The following is a 19,784-nucleotide window of genomic DNA, read 5'->3' on the forward strand; positions in this document are numbered from 1 at the left end:
CAGGGATAAGGCCGAGGTGGGATTGTTGTCAGTGCAGACTCGATGAGCCAAATGGCCTCCTTCTGCACTGTAGAGTTCCTGTGTCTGTTCTTTTGAAGTTCTACACAATCCTCCTGAGTTCACAATACTTCAAAGTTTTGTATCAGCTGCAAATTTTGAAATGGTGCACTATATACCAAGGTCTAGGTCATTCACAGATATCAGGTAAAGCAAGTGTCCCAACATTAACCTCTGAGGAACTCCATTATGAACCTTCCTCCAGCCTGAAGAACATTGATTAACCGCTACTCTCCATTTCTTATAACTGAGCAAATTTCATATCCATTTTGCTACTTTCACTTTTATTCCATGGGCATCACAGTGGCGCAATGGTTAGTGCCGCTACCTCACAGCGCCAGGGTCCCAGGTTCAATTCCAGGCCTCGGGTCACTGCCTGTGTGGAGTTTGCACTTTCTCCCCGTGTCTGTGTGGGTTTCCTCCAGGTGCTCCAGTTTCCTCCCACACTCCAAAGATGTGCAGGTTAGGTTGACTGGCCATGCTGAATTGACCCTAATGTCAGGGGGATTAGCAGGGTAAACACGTAGGATTACAGGAGTAGGGTCTGGACAGGATTGTGGTCGGAACAGACTCGATGGGCCGAATGGCCTCCTTCTCTACTGTAGGGATTCAATGTTTCTATGAACTAGAACTTTGCTCACAAATCTGTTGTGCAGTATTTTATCAAATATCCCCATCAGCAAATGCGGGAAGAAACCAGCCTGTGATCAGACAAACAACTTTGCAGCATTTTTTTTAATGCAAGTCAATTCAATGTCCAGCAACTTTGGTGGGTGGATCTAGAGGGCTTAGTGGCTGCAATGCAGCCGCAGGCCACCAATTGGTCAAGCTTGATCTAGGAAGCAAAGAGTTAGAGGGTTTTTAATACATGACAATGGATCATCTACCCCCAGAATTTTTTTTATTCATTTATGGGCTGAGAGTATTGCTGGCAAGGTCAGCATTTGCCCTTCCTAATTGCCCTCGAGTAGGTGGCGATGAGCAGTCATTACTGCTGCCTTCCATATGTTGTAAGCTCATCCACAGTGCTGTTAGGGACAGTCTCCCAGGAATTTGCACCAGCAACCATGAAGGAATGGTAATGTAGTCCCAAGTCAGGATGGTGCACTGTAAGGGAAGAAAAGATTCAGCAGTAACAGTAAGGGAAGGATGGAAATCTGAAGCAAAATTAATGCAATTTCTAAATCTATGCAAAAGCAGCCGCATAGATGGGTGCCTGGAAAATTAAATAGAAATAGGAAATGCTGGACATACTTAACAGCAAATCTGGCAGCATCTGTGTTGGTGGTGGTGGGGGGGGGGGGGGGGGGGGGGGGTGATTTCAGGCAGTGGTTTCCCCATTGGACAAAGTTTAATGAAGGGTCAGCAACCTGAAATGCTACTTCTTGCTCTCCGATGAGTGGGATAGGAAATGTTTGGCCTACTGATCAAAGAAAATCAAGCGTCTGGTAAGGGATTCCGATGTACAGGGGTTGAACATCACTAGTGAAAAGAATGCTTAGAACCAGATAACTGCAATATTAAAATGCCTGAGGTTAGAGGAATCACAGATAGAAGCAGGTTTAGTAGACGAAATAGGTTTGGTGTCAAAGACAGGAATGATTTGTCATTTGTGAATCTTGGGCAGACAGTAGAAACGGGCTCTGAATTGCTGACAATCCAAAGTTGGTGACCATGCAGTGAAGATCTACACAAGCAGGAGAATGAAGTTGGGGCTTATAGAGAGAAAGAGATCATTCATGGTCAGAATGGGAAAGATCAATGTTTCCAACATCTGAAATATTTTGTTTACTTTTAGAAATCCTCTATATCTGATGCTTTAAATGAACAGAAAACTTGTTTTGCAAAAGTTGGATAAATCTTCAGAAACAACCCCCAATTAAAATACAGTCATTACTGCAATTCGGGTTTCAATTTGTTTGCCATGCTTCTTACTTATAAATTATTTCAATGAGACAAGTTATCAACTTCATATGGCCATGTTATTTCTGACAAAACTTCTCAGACCTTATTGCTGTCATGTTTTTATAATGAGATAAAAAACACTAATCACTCAAAGAGGATTGGGTAAACATGTTGTGGGTTCATTTACATAGACAAGGCACATAAGAACATATATACATGGATAGAAAGCTTGAAGACATCAGAGAAGTGCTGTGTTCTGCTCACAGACCAAAGTAAAACTAAAACTGGATAACATGATAGACTTCCCTTCTAGTGATGGCATGCAGTTATCCCTTAAAGGCAAAACACAACATCCACCTTTCTTTTTAAATATACTTCCCCCCCTTCCAAAGATGTGCAACTATTTACAATTCATGCAATGGTAACTAAACATGAACATAACTGTGTAGAACTGATGCAGCTATGAGTCTCTAAAGCAATAAAGAGGTCATCTGTTGATCACCCATAGCTTGTAATGGTATAATAAAAGTAATGGTAACCTTGCCTGGGGGTTTCCTTAATTGCTCACAGTGATCTGTGGCGCTGGCATTACTGGATGTTATAGATTGCATTTGGAATCTTGCTCGAGATGCAATAGGACTGCATGGTGATTGAAGGAGTTGGAATGGAGAGCAGGAACAACTAATAAGCATATTGTCTAAATCATGAGATTGCAGAGCTCAGATTCAGAGGGATCGAGGTGTCCTGATCTACTGCATGAATCACAAAAAACAGGTGCAGGTGCAGCAAGTAAGTAGTAAAAAGTTAAAATAAAAGTTTATTTATTAGTCACAAATAGGCTTACATTACCACTGCAATTAAGTTACTGTGGTAACTGTAGTAAAGTTAATAGAATGTTTTTTAGAGCGAGAGAAATTGAATATCAAAGTAGGGAAGTTATATTTTGCATATACAGACACTGGTGAGACCACATCTGGAGTACTGTGTATGATATTGGAAGTATTTGTAGTTCAGAGAACGTTTACTAGACTCATACCTTGAATGAATGGGTTGCCTTGAGGCAAAGTTGAACATGCTAGGCTTGTACCTGGTGGAGGTTAGAAGAGAAAGAGATGACTCAATTGAAACATACAAGATCTTGAGGAGTCTTGACACGATGGATGTGAAGATGATGTTTCCTTTCAAGGAAGAATCTAGAACTAGGGAGTCATTATTTAAAAATAAGGGATGACCCATTTAAGACCGATAAGAATTTTTTCCTCTCGGGGCTAAGTATCTTTGGAACTCCCTTCCACAAAAAGGCGGAAGAAGCAGAGTCTTTGAATATTTTTAAGACAGAGGTAGATAGATTGCTGATAAACAAGGGAGTAAAAGATTATCGGGGGTAGGCAGGAGGTTACAATCAGTTCAGCTATCATCTTATTGAATCGTAAATCAGGCTTGAAGAGCGAAATGATCTACTCATGCTTCTAATTTATATGGTTGTTTGGATCAGATTAGTCCTGAGCTATGTCTCACCCCACTGTGCCTTTGTATATAATGACTTCATTCGGACCTTGCTTTCAAACAAATCCTTGTCACTTCACCTGGTTGTCAAGTATCTTCTGTGGGATTCTGGAAGTGAATTTGTTGTCCCAACTCTAAATTTGCCAATTCTATACCTACATTTTTATCATGCAAGTTGGTCATCTTCACTCGCAGTTGTTAAAGTTGTTAGCGTCTGAGAGAGCACAATGGCTAAGAGTAGGTAAATTGGTACACACTGGTCTGCCAAACATGAGATCTGCCAGTGATGGAATATTTGCACTCGAAAGATATCGCTCTCAGATGTAGCATTGTGATGTGTAGATCTTGCTTAGTCAGTCTACATTTGATAAATAGGGATTTCACTGTGCAAATCATTCATTCAGCTAGGTCTAGAACAGTAGTTCTCAACCGCTATGCCGCCATGGCCTGCTGCAGGTTTCAAACAGTTAGCGGCGCAGGAACCCAAAAAAGAAAAAGAAAAAAAAGACTGGGACTGGGAGTGTGGCACGGAGGAGAGCAGGGAAGGTGGACCCAGAGCAGGAGTGTGGTGGTGAAGAGAACAAGGGGGAGAGAGGAGGCAATGGGTGTGTGGCAGGCCCAGAGCTTTGAATGCTGCTGTGAGCCCAGTGTAAATGTTTTCTTCAGCAATCGCTTGGCAGCCACAAATCTCCAAGGAGCAGGAAGACCGGAGAGTAGTAGTAGTGTGGTCAATATTCTGCTTCGCTCTCATATACCAAAATGGCTTACCAATAAAATACAGACCATTATCCACAATGATCTCTCCAGGCACACCAAGTAAACTAAAAAAGTAAACTGAAAATGGCATTTAAGAGTGTAGCGACTGTTTTGTTTGATGTACTTTGTAAATGTTGCATAATGAGGTACTTGGCAAAGTAGTAAATGATGACGATGAAGTCAGTACTATGGACATGAAAGAGGTCTGATGAAATTTGGGACCAAGGATGGGTAGGAACTTCATGTGGCATCAGTGCTGTGTGTTGACTTAAATGCTTTTGATGTGTCTTGACAGTGACTTCAGTGTCATTGTTCATGAAAGCTGGGTATTTCCTTGGTGCATGTTGATGGCCATATCTTAGACATCCTGTGCAGTTTGGGTATTCTAGTGAAGCTGCCACGGTGTTTGTACTTCGGATTTGTAAGCTTTATTGGCCTACGACCATCACTTCGTACTTGCATCCATTCTTAAAGTTCTTCAACTTTTTATGCTTTGGATTTGTCAAGAAGATCTTTCGGGAACACTTCCTTGGGAGTGGATGCGATCACAAACGCAGTCTGTCAGCACAGTTTGAAAAATCAGAATATGTACCCTTTTCTCGGCAGCTGCTGAAGAAGTGGTTCATAGGCGGTTGTCAAAATGACATGAACTCTAGTCGATGAATACAGAAGTTATACCGGATTCTAAACCGGCCTTCCAATGTAGTTCATATCATTAGGGGATGCTTTAACTCTTCTGCTGTTAATCCTGACATTTTCAGCCTGTGTAGGCCTTCATTCTCAATTGTTAAGCAAATTTTTATGACTTGCTTGCCTGGTTCAAGTCCACCTGAATCAAGAAAACATAGCTCTGTGTGCCATTTAACAATTTGCATTCAGATAGTAGTAGTCAGCTGCATCCCAATTCAAACTGGAAAATTTTGAGGACATTCTGACAATATCCTTTTGAGCTTCCTCCTGGTTTCATTCAGTTTATTATTCAGCAACTCCTGATGCCACCAGTTATCATCACAACCTTCTCTGGCCCAATTTTATGGGGGCTTTATTTGTTTTTTTTGTATAGCTTGACTCTCTCTTGCTATCGATCTGGCCCACACCCTGGCCTTTCCCAACTGAGCTAAGCCAGAGCTGGTTCACTTGCTCACTGAACTGACAGGCCATGCGCTGCAATCTCACCAAGAGAGTTCAGTCTGCTGACAGGCTTTTTATTTGACACTATCTCTGCATTGTGCCTTTTCTGTCCAGTCTCAACCCTGCTATTTCAACACTTTCCGATGCTGTGGCTTTGTCGCAGTCTGACAGGAATTTGAAGGGTCACCTCATGACACATAGCATGATCTAAGGTCGATCACCATGTCATACCTGTACTTAATTTTGCTGACACCTCTGAACACCCTGTTGCTTTTATAATGATATAAAAACACCAATGACTCTAAGGGATTGGATAAACGTGTTGTGGGTTAATTTAGATGAAGCATATAAGAACTTATTTACATGGATAGAAAACTTGGAAGACATCAACAGTAGAGCTGTGTTCTGTTCACAAACCAAATTGAAACTAAAACTGGATCATGTGACACACTTCCCTTCTAGTGATGATATGCTGCTATCCCTTAAAGGCATATTACAACTTCACAATTCACTCTCCTTCACTACCCCTTTGCCTCTCCAAGTGTCATGGAGCCTTATAATTCTTTCAATAACAGAAAAGTCTGGAAATACTTGGCAGGCCCGTATTATTTTATATCTTATTCCATAGATTTGTCTGGTGAATCGCTATCTTCAAAACCATATTGGAAAAAGATCCACCACTGAATATATTTAAGCAATCACTCTGGTTCAAATAACACCGTGATTTACACTATAAAATGTTCCACTAATAAGGGAGAGGAAACTTTTAACCACCAACCTATTTCTGAACTGACTGCTTTTCCAACGGTTTCAATAAGGTTGAATTAAGGTCAATTCATTACACAACAGTTCAATGAAAGAGTTCACAACACGATAAAAGCATAGCACAGCTGCATGCATGCAGCGAAAACATTCCTTCGTTTTTGGTCAGGTCATACTTGAATACCAGAAGATGAGCCACATCCATATTAAATAGTCTTGAAGTCTGTCACTCAAATCAAAATAGGAATATGAAACAAAGGAGGATCATTGCATAAAATCTGTTGAATAATCTAACTGAAACAGGCATTCTACACTGCTTAGAAAGTAAATCAAAATGGCTCATCTACATACCTCAGCTTGGTTGTCCTTCACAAATTTGAGCTGGTCGAGCCATCACAATTAAAACGGGTTTGCCCACCCATAACAGGACATATAGCAAGCCTAAAACAAAAATTACATGCATAAGGAATACAATAAAGAAAAGGACTTTCATAACTAATTATCTTTGAAGTGAACTCTCAGCTTTAAAGTGGGGAAACACAATAACCAATTTTCACACAGCAGGATCTCACAAACAGTAATGAAATAAAATGGTAATGTATTTTGTTGGTTGAGTGCTGAGTGTTGGCCACCTTGTTGCTCTTCAAAAAGAGGCCACAGGATCTTTTACATACATTCTGGATGGGAAGTGGGGTCTATATTTCATCCTTATTCCAGAAGGGAATGCATCTGTCAATGCCACGCACTCAGTATTCCACTGAAGTGCCAGTCTAGCTTATGTGCTCACATTTTTGGCTTGAACCCATGACCTTCTGACACAAAGGTGAAAGGTCCATCACTGACACCTTAGCTCAGTGGAAACACTAATCCGAGTCAGCTACATAATTAATTGTGGAGTACATGTATTTTGACACATTTTCAACAACTACACCATTTACTATCTGTCTGGGGAGGGGAGGGCAGCGTCAGTTAGGTCAATGGCTAGAGCGTAATACAGGTCACTGTATTACGCTCTAGTATCAGCATACTAGTTGTGGTAGTACATGGAGGCCTACCTCCTTGCCTTGCCCCTTTACATATCACGGCATATCTCTAAAAGAGAGGACTATGGCCCTATGTGGATGGTAGCCGACACTTATTTTATCTGTCTAAAGTTAAAAGCTTTTTCTATTCCCCTAGATTCAACTTCAGTATTCTGCTGATACGCCAAATGAAAAGATACATATGCCTCAGTTCCACAATGCAAGACTACTTAATCAGATTCTGGTATTTTGTTGCTTTCCATTATATTTGTTAATAACTGTAGATATTGGATCAAATAAAGTTGACGCTATCATACTTTACATAATTGTGGTGATACAGGAATTCTAAAATGTAACTGGCTAGAAAAAAAGTCAGTTAATTACTGTTATACAATGTTCTCACAGCACTCTTCAAATGCCTTTCCGAAAATATAAGAAACAAGCAGCATTGACAATAGGGTGGGAAAATAAAACATGTTTTTCCAATCAAGTGCTCAGACACAATCCGTGTGTGTTGACTCAGGAAGTACATACTAATAATAGAAAATGCTGGAAAAATTCAGCAGGTCTGGCAGCATCTATGGAGGGAAACACACTAAACATTTTAGTCTGTATGACTTCAGAGTAAAATAGGGAGAAATATGATAGATTATATACTGTATGAAAGGGGTGGAGCAGGTGGAGCAAAGTAGAAGATCAATGATAGGTGGGAGCTCGGAGAGATTGCATCAAAGATGTGTAGGCACAAGACAAAGGAAGTGCAAATGGCAGTGTGAAAAACTAGGAAGGTGCTGATAGTGTCATTAAGATAGCAGAATGTGTTAATAGGAGATCAAAGCTTGGTGCTCAGTGAAATTAAAACTTAAGAGCAAATGACAGATGGCTGAGTGGGGGCGGGGGGGATGGGGAAGTGCATTGGGGGGAAAATTAAAAGGGAATCAAAGGTGGAGAAGAAAGATCACAATATAAAGTTGTTGAACTCAATGCTGAGTACCAAAAGCTGTACTGTGCCGAATCAGATGAGGTGCTGCCCCTCCAGTTTGTGTTGGGCTTCACTGGAACATTACAGCTGGCCAAGAACAGGCATAAGAGCAAGATGCAGAGTTGAAATGGCAAGCAACGGGAGGGTTGGGGTCATGCTTGTGGACTGAGCGACGGTGTTCTGCAAAGCCGTCACCCAGTCTGTACTTGGTTTCCCCACTGCAGAGGAGACCACATTGGGAGCAGCAAATTAAAAATCGTTTTTCCCAGCGCATTCCCACTCAACCATCTGTTATTTGCTCTTAAGTTTTGCTTCCAATGAGCACTGAGCTTTGTTCTCATAGTAACACATTACCTCAATGCCACTATCAGCACCTACCATTGTCCTTCACACTTCCGCTATCTTGTGCCTTATAACACATTTTTATTGCAGTTTCTCCTAGCTCTCACCTACCACCGACCTTCTACTTTGTTCCACTCCCAGTATATAATCCATCACATTTCTCCCTCTCTTTAGCTCTGAGTCAGACAGACTTGAAATGTTGATTCTGTTTCTCGCTGTTTTCCAGCATTTTGTGTTGTCATTTCAGATACCCAGCATCCACGGTATTTTACTTTTATTGCATACTAATGTAAAATCTACCTGCAGTTTACATGGAAAATATTTTATGAATTTTCCCCCAATGGTCCAAATTGGAAATGGACCACATGGTGTAGAAGCTCCATTCCAACCAGAATCCACACTGAATCAGCTCATCTCAGCCATGGCAACTTCATGTATTACAATTGTTCTCACTGTGATCACACCCACACATATTCCTGGAAAATGCAATGTGCACATCATGCATCATGCGCATAAGAGATTTAGAGAGGCATTTAACAACTGTTTGAATTACATACTACAACAATTCATATTACAACAATCTGGCATGGGTGGGAGACAGGAAGGTGTGGCTAAGAACGAAAAAGGGAGAAAATAATTGACCAGGGTCTGTCATGATTACAATCCCATTAAATCATAGAAATCATAGAAACCCTACAGTGCAGGAGGCCATTCGGCCCATCGAGTCTGCACCGACCACAATTCCACCCAGGCCCTACCCCCACATATTTTACCCGCTAATCCCTCTAACCGACACATCCCAGGACTCTAAGGGGCAATTTTTTAACCTGGCCAATCAACCTAACCTGCACATCTTTGGACTGTGGGAGGAAACCGGAGCACCCGGAGGAAACCCACGCAGACACGAGGAGAATGTGCAAACTCCATACAGACAGTGACCCGAGCCGGGAATCGAACCCGGGACCCTGGAGCTGTGAAGCAGTAGTGCTAACCACTGTGCTACCGTGCCTTAGAAGTTGGAAAACAAGGTAACTCAGACTATGCTAAATTTCATGTTTTTTAAAAAAACATTGTTCTGATTATCATATACTAACATTAAAATACTAGCCCTCTCAGCATAATTGTATGACAAGTGTATAATTTCATGCCCAGTTCCCATCCTAACATTTGGGTCTGAGCGCACACTTAAATTGTCTTTCTTCGTGACTAGCATTGCTGAAGTGAAAACAATGCTTTTACCATTGAGCAGTTAAGAGAGAATGTACAGACCAAATGTTTTTGCTGGAGATTCCAGTCTATATGCTTCATGGAAGAACTTTGAAGGTTAATTTCATTAGTGAATGTAAGCAGGTTGGGATTTCAAGAGATCGCGTGTTATCACACTCAATTACACAGCAAGTCACTATTAATGCATGAGAATCTATTTTTTAAATGTATGCCACCTAACCAAAATTGAAATCAGAACATTTACTCAGAGAGGTTAAATGACTAATTGGCTTCTTCTTATATCATCAATGAGCAGTTTTGCACCAATCTATACAAGAGCTTGGTTAGAAAACTGCAGTAAGAAGTTTAACAACACCTGTTTACCCCAGTTCAACGCCGGCATCTCCACATCATAGAAAAGTGCAGGCAGTCCTGAAACAATTAAGCTAATACCACATGCAAAATGTCAAGCACAAAGGCACACCAATGAGAAAGGCAGGTGAACTTGGTAACATGAAAACACATTACTGAACCCTTGAGTAGCCCAGATGTTAGAAGTGGCAAATAATTGATGCGTTTTCTTTTAAAATCAGCTTTCAACACTAAATATCTGTACAGTCGGTAATAAATCTCAGCCTGCTCTGGTTTCATTCACCCATTGTCACGTTGTGTTCCCTGGTTCTGTATTTGTTTAAAATCTGTTCAAACTCAAACATCTTCAAGTCTGACAAAAGATCATTGAGCTGAAAACTCAATTCTATTTCTCGCCATCCAGCTGGTATTTGCCCTGCTGAGTTTTTGCAACTGCAATGTGGGAGACAGGTAGGCTGTAAACATGCAGTGTTGGGGGGGGGGGGGGGGAGAGAGAGAGAGAGGCCGGGGGGGGGGGGGGGGAGGCCCTGTCACCACCTAAGGCTCTTGAAATCTGACTGGGTCGAGAACAGTGAAACAGTAGAGCTGATGCTGCTGATGAAATATTTCTCAGTACCGCCAACCAAGAATGTTCCATAGGAGAAAAAAAAAATTAACAGCAGAATTCAGGATGCTGGTAAAACGTATGTCTAGTATTGTACAGCACTGCAACACTTCACTGGAAGGGCGAAAGTTCAACTCTAACTCTTGTGGATTCAAAGATGTGAGAGAGAGACTACTTCGAGGGGTTAAGCTCATCTGATCAAAGGTGGATGCAATCATGCAGCTGAGACCATTGTGCAGCAATTTATGATCAGGGAGTTGAAGAATCATAGAATCATAGAAACCCTACAGTACAGAAAGAGGCCATTTGGCCCATTGAGTCTGCACCAACCACAACCCCACCCAGGCCCTACCCCCATATCCCTACATATTTACCCACTAATCTCTCTAACCTACACATCTCAGGACACTAAGGGCAATTTTTTTTTAGCATGGCCAATCAACCTAACCCACACACCTTTAGACTGTGGGAAGAAACCGGAGCACCCGGAGGAAACCCACGCAGACATGAGGAGAATGTGCAAACTCCACACAGACAATGGCCCAAGCCGGGAATCGAACCCAGGTCCCTGGAGCTGTGAAGCAGCAGTGCTAACCACTGTGCTACCGTGCCGCCCAGGAAGAAACAGAATGAAAAGGAGAATTTTCAAGCCAAACGAAACCATAACACAAAGGCAAGCTTCGAGTCATCGTGGATGAATTTGCCAGACTTGGAGAATTGTAGGAAGAAATGAGTTCCACAAGGGAGAGCTTTGCCCAGTATTTGGAAGCTGTGAGATAAATGTGGAAGGAACAATTATTTTGCAATAAAATGCCATGTAAAATAATCACCTGCTGCCAGATGGATAGCTAAAGCGAAGGATGAAGAACCAAGGATAAAAGAATCTTTGTCAATGAAATCAGTCCTATTGGTTTGATTGACTCAAGAGTGTATTAAACTTAAGCTGGAGTCAGACAACCACCCAAGTTTTAAAATAGGTACGGCTGCAGGGTAAAAGAAAGGCAACAAGAAATTTTAAGCTTGCAAAAATTGAATCACTTGAGCTTGCAATTATAGATAATGGTGACACCATTTACTGGATTACAGGCATTGGTTATAAATGATTACAAGCCACTCACCAAGGAGCATTTCACACTGAAATTGCTCATTCATTTAATGATAAAATAGGACAAGTTGAGAGAGAATACCAAGGCAGTAGATCCAGTCCCCAACACATCCCATTCTGTGTACATAAATTTAAGGGATAAACTCTAGGAAACCCTGCATGCTCATCCAACACTGACCAACCACATGGATCAGTTCGATCATACTTGTTCCCAAGAAGGATGGTGCACTATGCACCTGGTTACTTCGACAAGGACAGAAAGAGCATTACCCTCCACCAATGATTAAAGATGTAACTACACGATGCTAAAAGTTTCACAGTTCTCAACATACAAAATGGGTATTGGAACATAATTCTCCATACACAGATGTCAGATTGTTTAAAAAATAATTCACACTGAACTCTGGACAATATCACTGGCAGTGCACGCTGCTTGGGGCCAATTCAGCACCTTAAGTCTTCCAACAAAAATGCATGAATTGGAGAGAGCACAGCAAGGGGTAGAAGTAATTTCAGCAGATTTATGGCAGCCGGGTTTTGCAGAAACACTTGGAAATAGCAATTTGGGACCATGATATAAACCGAGAAGCAGCCTTCATCATGCAGTGATTGTGAAGTGGTGTTAAACATTGACTAAATGGAACTTTGTAAGAGTTCCTTTTACTGGACAAATCGCATGGGAAAAGAGCAAGGTGCGGATCCAGCCAAATTTTAAGTGGTTTTGGAGATGTCCACACCAACTGATCCAGTGAATGCTTGAACCTTCTCAATATCAGAGTAGCTTTCTTCCACATTTGTCAGACATAATAAAGCCATCAAGAGATTTAATACAGAAAGACACAATGGTTTTGGGATCACAAGAATAGACATGCAAGAATTAAATGAAGCAATCAAAGCAATTTTTTTTCCTCCTAAGTATTATAACCTCAAGGAAGAAAGCAGTCACTCAACAGTGTGATGCATCCATTTCCAGCGGTAATGATACAGAATTGATAATCATGTGCATAGGCATCAAGGGCGTTAACGGCAGACATGAAATTCACACAGATCAAGAACATTGAAACATCTCTGTCACCTGTGCAAACGTAAAACTTACATCACACTTCGATCATAGACCTATGTTTAAATAAATCACCATCTATTAGAATCAATAGTTCACCAGTATGTCCAAAAGACTTAACAGAATGCTAAGACTTCAAAATTACTCATTTTAAAAATATCCACAGACACTTTAGACAATATCAATGGCAGCATACACTGTTTGAGATCAACTCAACAACTCAAGTCTTCCAATGAAAAATGCATGATTTGGTAAGAGCATAGCAAGGGGTAGAAGTAATTTTAGCAGATTTTACGGCAGCTGGTTTTGCTGAAATACTTGGAAGTAGCAATTTGAGACCATGATAAAAACTCAAAGTCGGCCTTTATCAATGCAGTGATTGTGAAATGGTGTTAAACATGGACAAAATAGAATTTTCAGAAGATGAACATTCATCGCCCTTTGCTGTGCTGTTCAATGCCAATGCTGCAAATACAGGCAGTCCTCTAACTTACAAAACAATTGGTTACTGAGAACCACATCTTAAGTCGAAACTCGGAACTGATTTTCCCATAAGAAACAATGTTATAAATGAGGGTTAGTCCTTGAACCAAGGCCCAATACCTTATTTTCAACACAAAAACCCAGAATTTTGCATTCAATTCTAGACAATAAACAGTAACCTATTAGACATTAAAAATCATAGCAACGTACAGGTATATATTTAACAATATTGTCCACTGTATATTACCTACAAATTATCTAAAAAGCACCAACAAATTTGTTGTGCGTGTTGGGGCATTCCCTCTAAGAGAACAGGTCAGGTGACCCAGGACTCCGACTCCACCCTGCGTGGAACTTGCCTAGCCAGTCTTGTGCTGACTGTGCTGGGATACAGACATGTGAATAAACAGTTCCAGTTAGTTTACTACCACTGACCTCGGGGGGCTTCAAACATAATAACATTTTAAAACCTGGCAGCAATTTGTCTTCTTCACTCCTGGGCTCATGGTGGGTCTGGACTTCAGTTGGGGATTTTGAAGGAAGGGATGCTGGTTGGAGTCTTCTTCAGATTCTTGGCTTTAGGTTTTTCTGGAGTCTGCTCTGCTTTCTTAAAGTATCCAAAGACACTTGGGACAGATGCCCTCTTTTCCTTGTAAATTTCTCTGTGGCAGCTGTACATGTTGCACATGATCCTATTCACTGATGCACTGCATTCAATGTTGGAGTCATGTTCCTCAAACAGGGACATGGCAGCTTCCAAATGTTCTAATGTCTCAGCCAACATGTGCAAAGTTAAAAGACTTTACGAGGATGAATTTATTCAACGGGAGGTGCATTTTCTTCTTCCTCTGCCACTTGTTGCTCTTCCATTCAATGAGGTCCTCATGAGTTAATTTTTCAGAATGTGATGCCAGCAACTCATCAACATCCCTGGTGCAATGTCCAAGTTAAATTTTTTGCCCATTTCGACAACATTTTTGGTCACCTCTTCAACAATGTCTGTAAAGCCTTGGGACATTTTCTCCAAACAATATGTAAATTTGAATGCAAGACTTCATTTCATCCCTCACCTATGTACCTAACTGCCTTCCAGAATTCAGAAATTCAATGTTCAATATTCCAGGAGGTACAAGAAAGAAACAGAAGATCAGAACCAACTGAACGGAAAAAAAAGTGGCACTGAAAGGAAAAGCCATTATTGAACTTTCCAAGTTGCGAACGGTTAATGAAGCCATGAGTAGCACACTTGTAGAACTGAAACTGTCGGAGACTGACCTGGCTAACAGTGAAACTAAAATGAAGGACAAGGACCAAACTTAGCGGCAGTCAAAAAAACGACAGAAATAAGATCGGAAAATATAAGTCTGTGCAGGGGAAGTTTTTTTTTACAGAGGGTAGTGGGGGCCTGGAATGCACTGCCAAGTGAGACGATTGATGTAGTTACATTAGCCACATTTAAGACTTATCTTGATAGGCATATGAACAAACGGAGAATAGAGGGATATAAACGGTTGGTTTAGATAGGTAAATGTGATCAGCGCAGGCTTGGTGGGCCGAAGGGCCTGTTCCTGTGCTGTACTACTGTTCTTTGTTCTTCGATGCTGAAGCTCAAAGAACTAGAAGAAAAAGCGCTGGATGCCTCCAACTTACTAAGAACCATAGGTTGTCAAAAAATTAAATAGCTGAAACACATAGAAATGAAGGTTACATTTGTGAAACTTCAACATTCAGCAAAATCATGGCAGACCCCACGGAAAAAGAAAATCCAAGTCCACTCTGAACATAGTGCAAATTCCCTCGTGCTCAAACTCATGGTGTCCGAACACAGCAGATGGGTTGTCAATAGAGAAATGCAACTCGAAGGAGCATAAAAAGCAAATTAAATAAATATATCCAAGTACCAAAAACAGAGCACAACAATTTCAACAGCAAACTAACAAAGTCAATTTGAAGCAACTGAGACTACCATTCCTCCATATGTGACAGAGAGAGATCTGAAATAATTGTCAAGTCTTCAGACTGTCTTGAATTTATGAAGTCAGAGTCTTGGGGGGCGGGGGGGGGGGGGAGGGGGGAGATGCGGGGAAAGGAAAGAAAAGGGGATGGCAAGTAAACATTGCATTGCACATGTATTTGGATAAGGAATTGGGGGAATAGTAGAATAAGAGTGCTTGGCAGAGTCTGGGTGAATGTGGGACTGGAGTACAGTGGCGTCCAGGGTGATGTAAAGAGTCACATAATAGCAGACTGTCCATGGAGTAAGAGTCTGGAAGGCACCGGCATGGAGGCAGCACCTATGCCTGGCAGTACTATGGATATATTTATAGTTATGAGTAAATGGTTTATGCTTAAACATACAAACTTTCAGACCTCTCTATGAAGCACCAAATAAACCTTAGAGCTGCGCAACCTGACCCATCTGGATTCTGAGTGCAGCCCATGAGATGTTTTGTTGATCATCGCCCACATACAGGTTTTGCCATATTTGGGTTGATTTCCACATGTGCGGTTTTTTTCCCTACTGCTATGACTGAAGTGGTACACACATAAAGCAAGGGCAGTGAGGTGCATGTTGATTGCTCACATTGACTATGAGTGCCATACATTCCTTCTGCGTCCAAAGTGGAAACATTTATTTTGTTTTTACCATTTGAAGTTGATGATAGCTCTATTAACATATAAATGATTAAGCATTTTCTATAACTCGTTATGAAATATTCAACATGTATTAAATGTGTTTAATCTTATGCACGTGGTCATGGTTAGTGAACAAACCTGATTTCAATCTTGCAGCTCACTGAGATGAAGGAGGGCCGTTGATGCAGCCCCCTCACTCAGTTGTCTATCACTGCTTTAGAACAAGAAAATGATGTGAACAGAAAATTAATAAGATGCAGAAGTTCTGATTAACAATAAATTGAAGCCATCACAAAAATGCTTGGAGGCAGCAAGTAAGGCTCATTTAATGTTACACTGTGCTAAAACGCCAATGTTGAGCCAAAATAGTGAAGTACTGCTACCACTTCATGAATCATTGGCACACCAAACTTAGAATGCTGTATATAGTTCTGATCACTGAAGGAGAAAAAGGATATTGCAGTGATAGAAAGGATACAGAAGAGAAAAACAAGAGAGTGATTGAGAGGATTGCATGATTTGATTGAGAGGGATGATTCTCTAAATTGGGCATGTATTTACTGGAAAGGGGTGAGGGGTGATATGCTTGCTGTTTTGAGGATTCTAAATTGTCTCAATAATGTAGACCTTGACAAGTTGGTTAACTTTGTCTGGAACTGTAGAAGCACTGGGCACAATCTGCACTTGAAGGGGAATTATATTCAAAACAACTCTACAGAAACATTGATCTGGATTTTAATGCTCAGCGACTTTAAGACCTTAAAGAAAGCTGCCCACAAAGATCTCGTGATCTCTATGAAACAGATTTCACTTTTCCTGATGCTCATTTGAGTCTGACACCAAGTCAAGGGGATCACGAGCTGTCCAGCAACAGTGCTAGTTTCAAGCAACCAATCATACTGAAGAATACTCAGTCTGCAAACCAGGTAGAAAAATGCACCGACTAGTCATCATGTTTTGTAACTTTTACAAAAAATGAAATAAATTATTAGGACATGCACTTAAGAAGCTGAAATATCAAACAAAGTTTAAAAATATATTCAGAAATGACAAACTGTAATGAAAAATTCTGACAAATATAAAGCTAGAGAGGTTGTTCAGAGAGTTTTGACCTACTAACCCATTTAAAACTCAGTTATACTTCATTAACAAGGCATATTCTTTCAGGGATTTATATAGATGATATTACAGGATAAAAAACAAAGTTCTCATCACTTCAACTATTTTTAAAATCACAGCATGCAGTGGCCTTAACAGCGCACCACGTGGAGGAGCAAGAAACTACTGACAGGAAGCTGTACATTTCTGTGTTTGAACTGATAGGATAAGCTGCTGTCAGTTTCACAGTTGTAATTACGGAAAACAATATCACACTTTTCCCAGCATTACAACTGCAAAACCCAGGTTATTATTTCAGTGAGCAAGGGTCAATCTCTGGAAAAGGCTCCCTCAGGTGCTAATGGAAGCAGATAATATTTTTCATTCAAATACAAACCAGCTAGGTTTCTGCCTGAAAATAATATTTGTGATAGAATATATTATTTGGGGTATGATTATTAAGTGCGTCATTCTTAAGGGGGAACAAGTGGCTTTGGGTGGATAATTCAAGAAGCTTACTATCAATGGAGTTTTCTTCACTTCACGCCTGGGTCTAAGCATTAATTTACCTCCACCACTGAAGGTGGGCAGAGATAATAGCTTAGTCCCCATTTGTAAATATTCTCTCTCAAAATATTCAATAAACAAGTTAACCAATTATAATACGTCTGTCCTGGACATTTGCCAACCATTTTAAATACTTTACAACTCCACTTATTATTTGACACCAAAATCAAGAAATATGACAATTACTTTATTATTTTATGATGATTACTTGTATTTGCGCTCTTATCTTAATTTTGGCAAATTGTTAAATTATAGAAACTGAACGTAGCCATACCATCAAATTCAAGAAACCACATTCAGCTTTAGCATTACACTGGTCTCAGCAATGCTACAGTACAGCTAGATTATTTAATAGCTCAAGTTTACTAACAATACTGTATTAAACAATCAGTCCAGTTATTGTGCAGTGAGCTATAAAACAGGACAATAATTCAATGAAACTTGGTGCGAACCACTTTCTCCACTAAACACTAATTAACATTCTTTAAATGTATCCAAGGGTGGTGAGTGTCTGAAACAAGCTGCCAGAGGTAGTAGTAGAGGCGGGTACAATTTTGTCTTTTAAAAAGCATTTAGACAGTTACATGGGTAAGAAGGGTATAGAGGGATGTAGGCCAAATGCAGGCAAATAGGATTAGCTTAGGGGTTTAAAAAAAAGGGCGTCATGGATAAGTTGGGCCGAAGAGCCTATTTCCATGCTGAAAACCTCTGACTCTAAAATGGAACATGCCAGTAAGTTTGCATTTATTCAAAACAATCCTGTCAATTAATTCATCAAATTTTACTTTCAGCATCGCGATGCAAGTAGCAAAGAACCATAGAACAGTGTTGCCCATTGCTCCAAAGAACTAGCACCGAAACAATTCAAAACATTCATCCCACAAGTCCTGTTCTACTCCCATAGATCATATCCTTTGTCATCACAAATATTTATCCAATGTTCATTTAAAAACAGTGCCATCTGCCTCACTCTGTGATGAAGCATTCCATGTTCACCCCTCACTCTTGATAACTTTAAATTTGCAAATTTACATCATAATTAAGGATCAGACCCAGAAAAAGATACTGGCAGTAGATCAGAGATGTGTGAATATTGTGGTGGAAAAGTAGAAACAAGGGGTGCCTTCAATGTGTCAATGATAAAGTACAGTTGCCACTCAAGAGAGCCACCTGACCTGACCCACAGAATCAAAACTGCTTGAAAAACATCAGCAAATTATCAGAGTGGGATCACCAAGAAATCTCTATTTTGGCTCCAAAAACATAGAAGATAGGAGCAGGAGGAGGCCATTTGGCTCTTCAAGCCTGCTCTGCCATTCATTACGATCATGGCTCATTATCCAACTCCATAATAGCCTTTCATCCTATTTGTCCCAAGTGCTATATGTAGCCGTCTCTTGAATACATTCAATCTTTTGGCATTAACTTCCTGTGGTAATAAATTCCACAGGCTCACCACTCTTTGGGTGAAGAAATGTCTCTTCACCTGTGTCCTAAATGGTCTAACCTGAACCCTCAGACTGTGACCCCTGGTCTGGACTTCCCCACCATTGGGAATATTCTCCCTGCATCTACCCTGTCGAGTCCTGTTAGAATTTTAGAAGTCTCTATGCTATTCCCTCCCCATTTGTCTGAACTCCAGCAAAAACAATCCTAACCTAGCCAATCTCTCCTCATACATCAGTCCTGCCATCCCCAGAAACAGCCTGGTAAACCTTTGCATCACTCCCTCGAGAGCAAGAACATCCTTTCTCAGAAAAGGAGACCAAAACTGCACACACTACTCTAGGTGTGGCCTCACCAAGGCCCTGTATAATTGCAACAATACATCTCTGCTCCTGTACTCGGAACCTCTCACAATGAAGGCCAACATACCATTTGCCTTCTTTACCGCCTGCTGCACCTGCATGCTTACCTTCAGTGACCGGTGCACAAGGACACCCAGGTCCCGCTGCACACTCCCCTCCCCCAATTTCCAGCCAGCCATTCAGGTAGTAAGCAATCTGCCTTCTTGTTTTTGCTTCCAAAGTGAATAACCTCACATTTACCAAAATTATACTCCATTGATTTACCCACTCATCCAACCTGTCCAGATCACGCTGAAGGATCTCTGCATCCTCATCACAGTTCACCCTCCCACCCAACTTGGTATCATCTGCAAACTTTGAGATGTTATATTTTGTTCCCTC

At 40.8% G+C, this 19,784-nt stretch overlaps 1 protein-coding gene across 1 annotated transcript in view; it reads right to left on the bottom strand.

Moving 5' to 3' along the window:
* Positions 1-19,784, bottom strand: part of LOC144493550 (uncharacterized) — a 235,917-nt gene that overhangs the window by 153,683 nt on the left and 62,450 nt on the right. Inside the window, exon 2 of the mRNA XM_078212643.1 lies at positions 6,469-6,558. The gene's annotated coding sequence lies outside the window, so the exon portion shown is untranslated. The remainder of the gene's footprint in view (positions 1-6,468; positions 6,559-19,784) is intronic.

Source organism: Mustelus asterias, chromosome 1 (assembly GCF_964213995.1).
Source record: "Mustelus asterias chromosome 1, sMusAst1.hap1.1, whole genome shotgun sequence".
Taxonomy (NCBI): domain Eukaryota; kingdom Metazoa; phylum Chordata; class Chondrichthyes; order Carcharhiniformes; family Triakidae; genus Mustelus; species Mustelus asterias.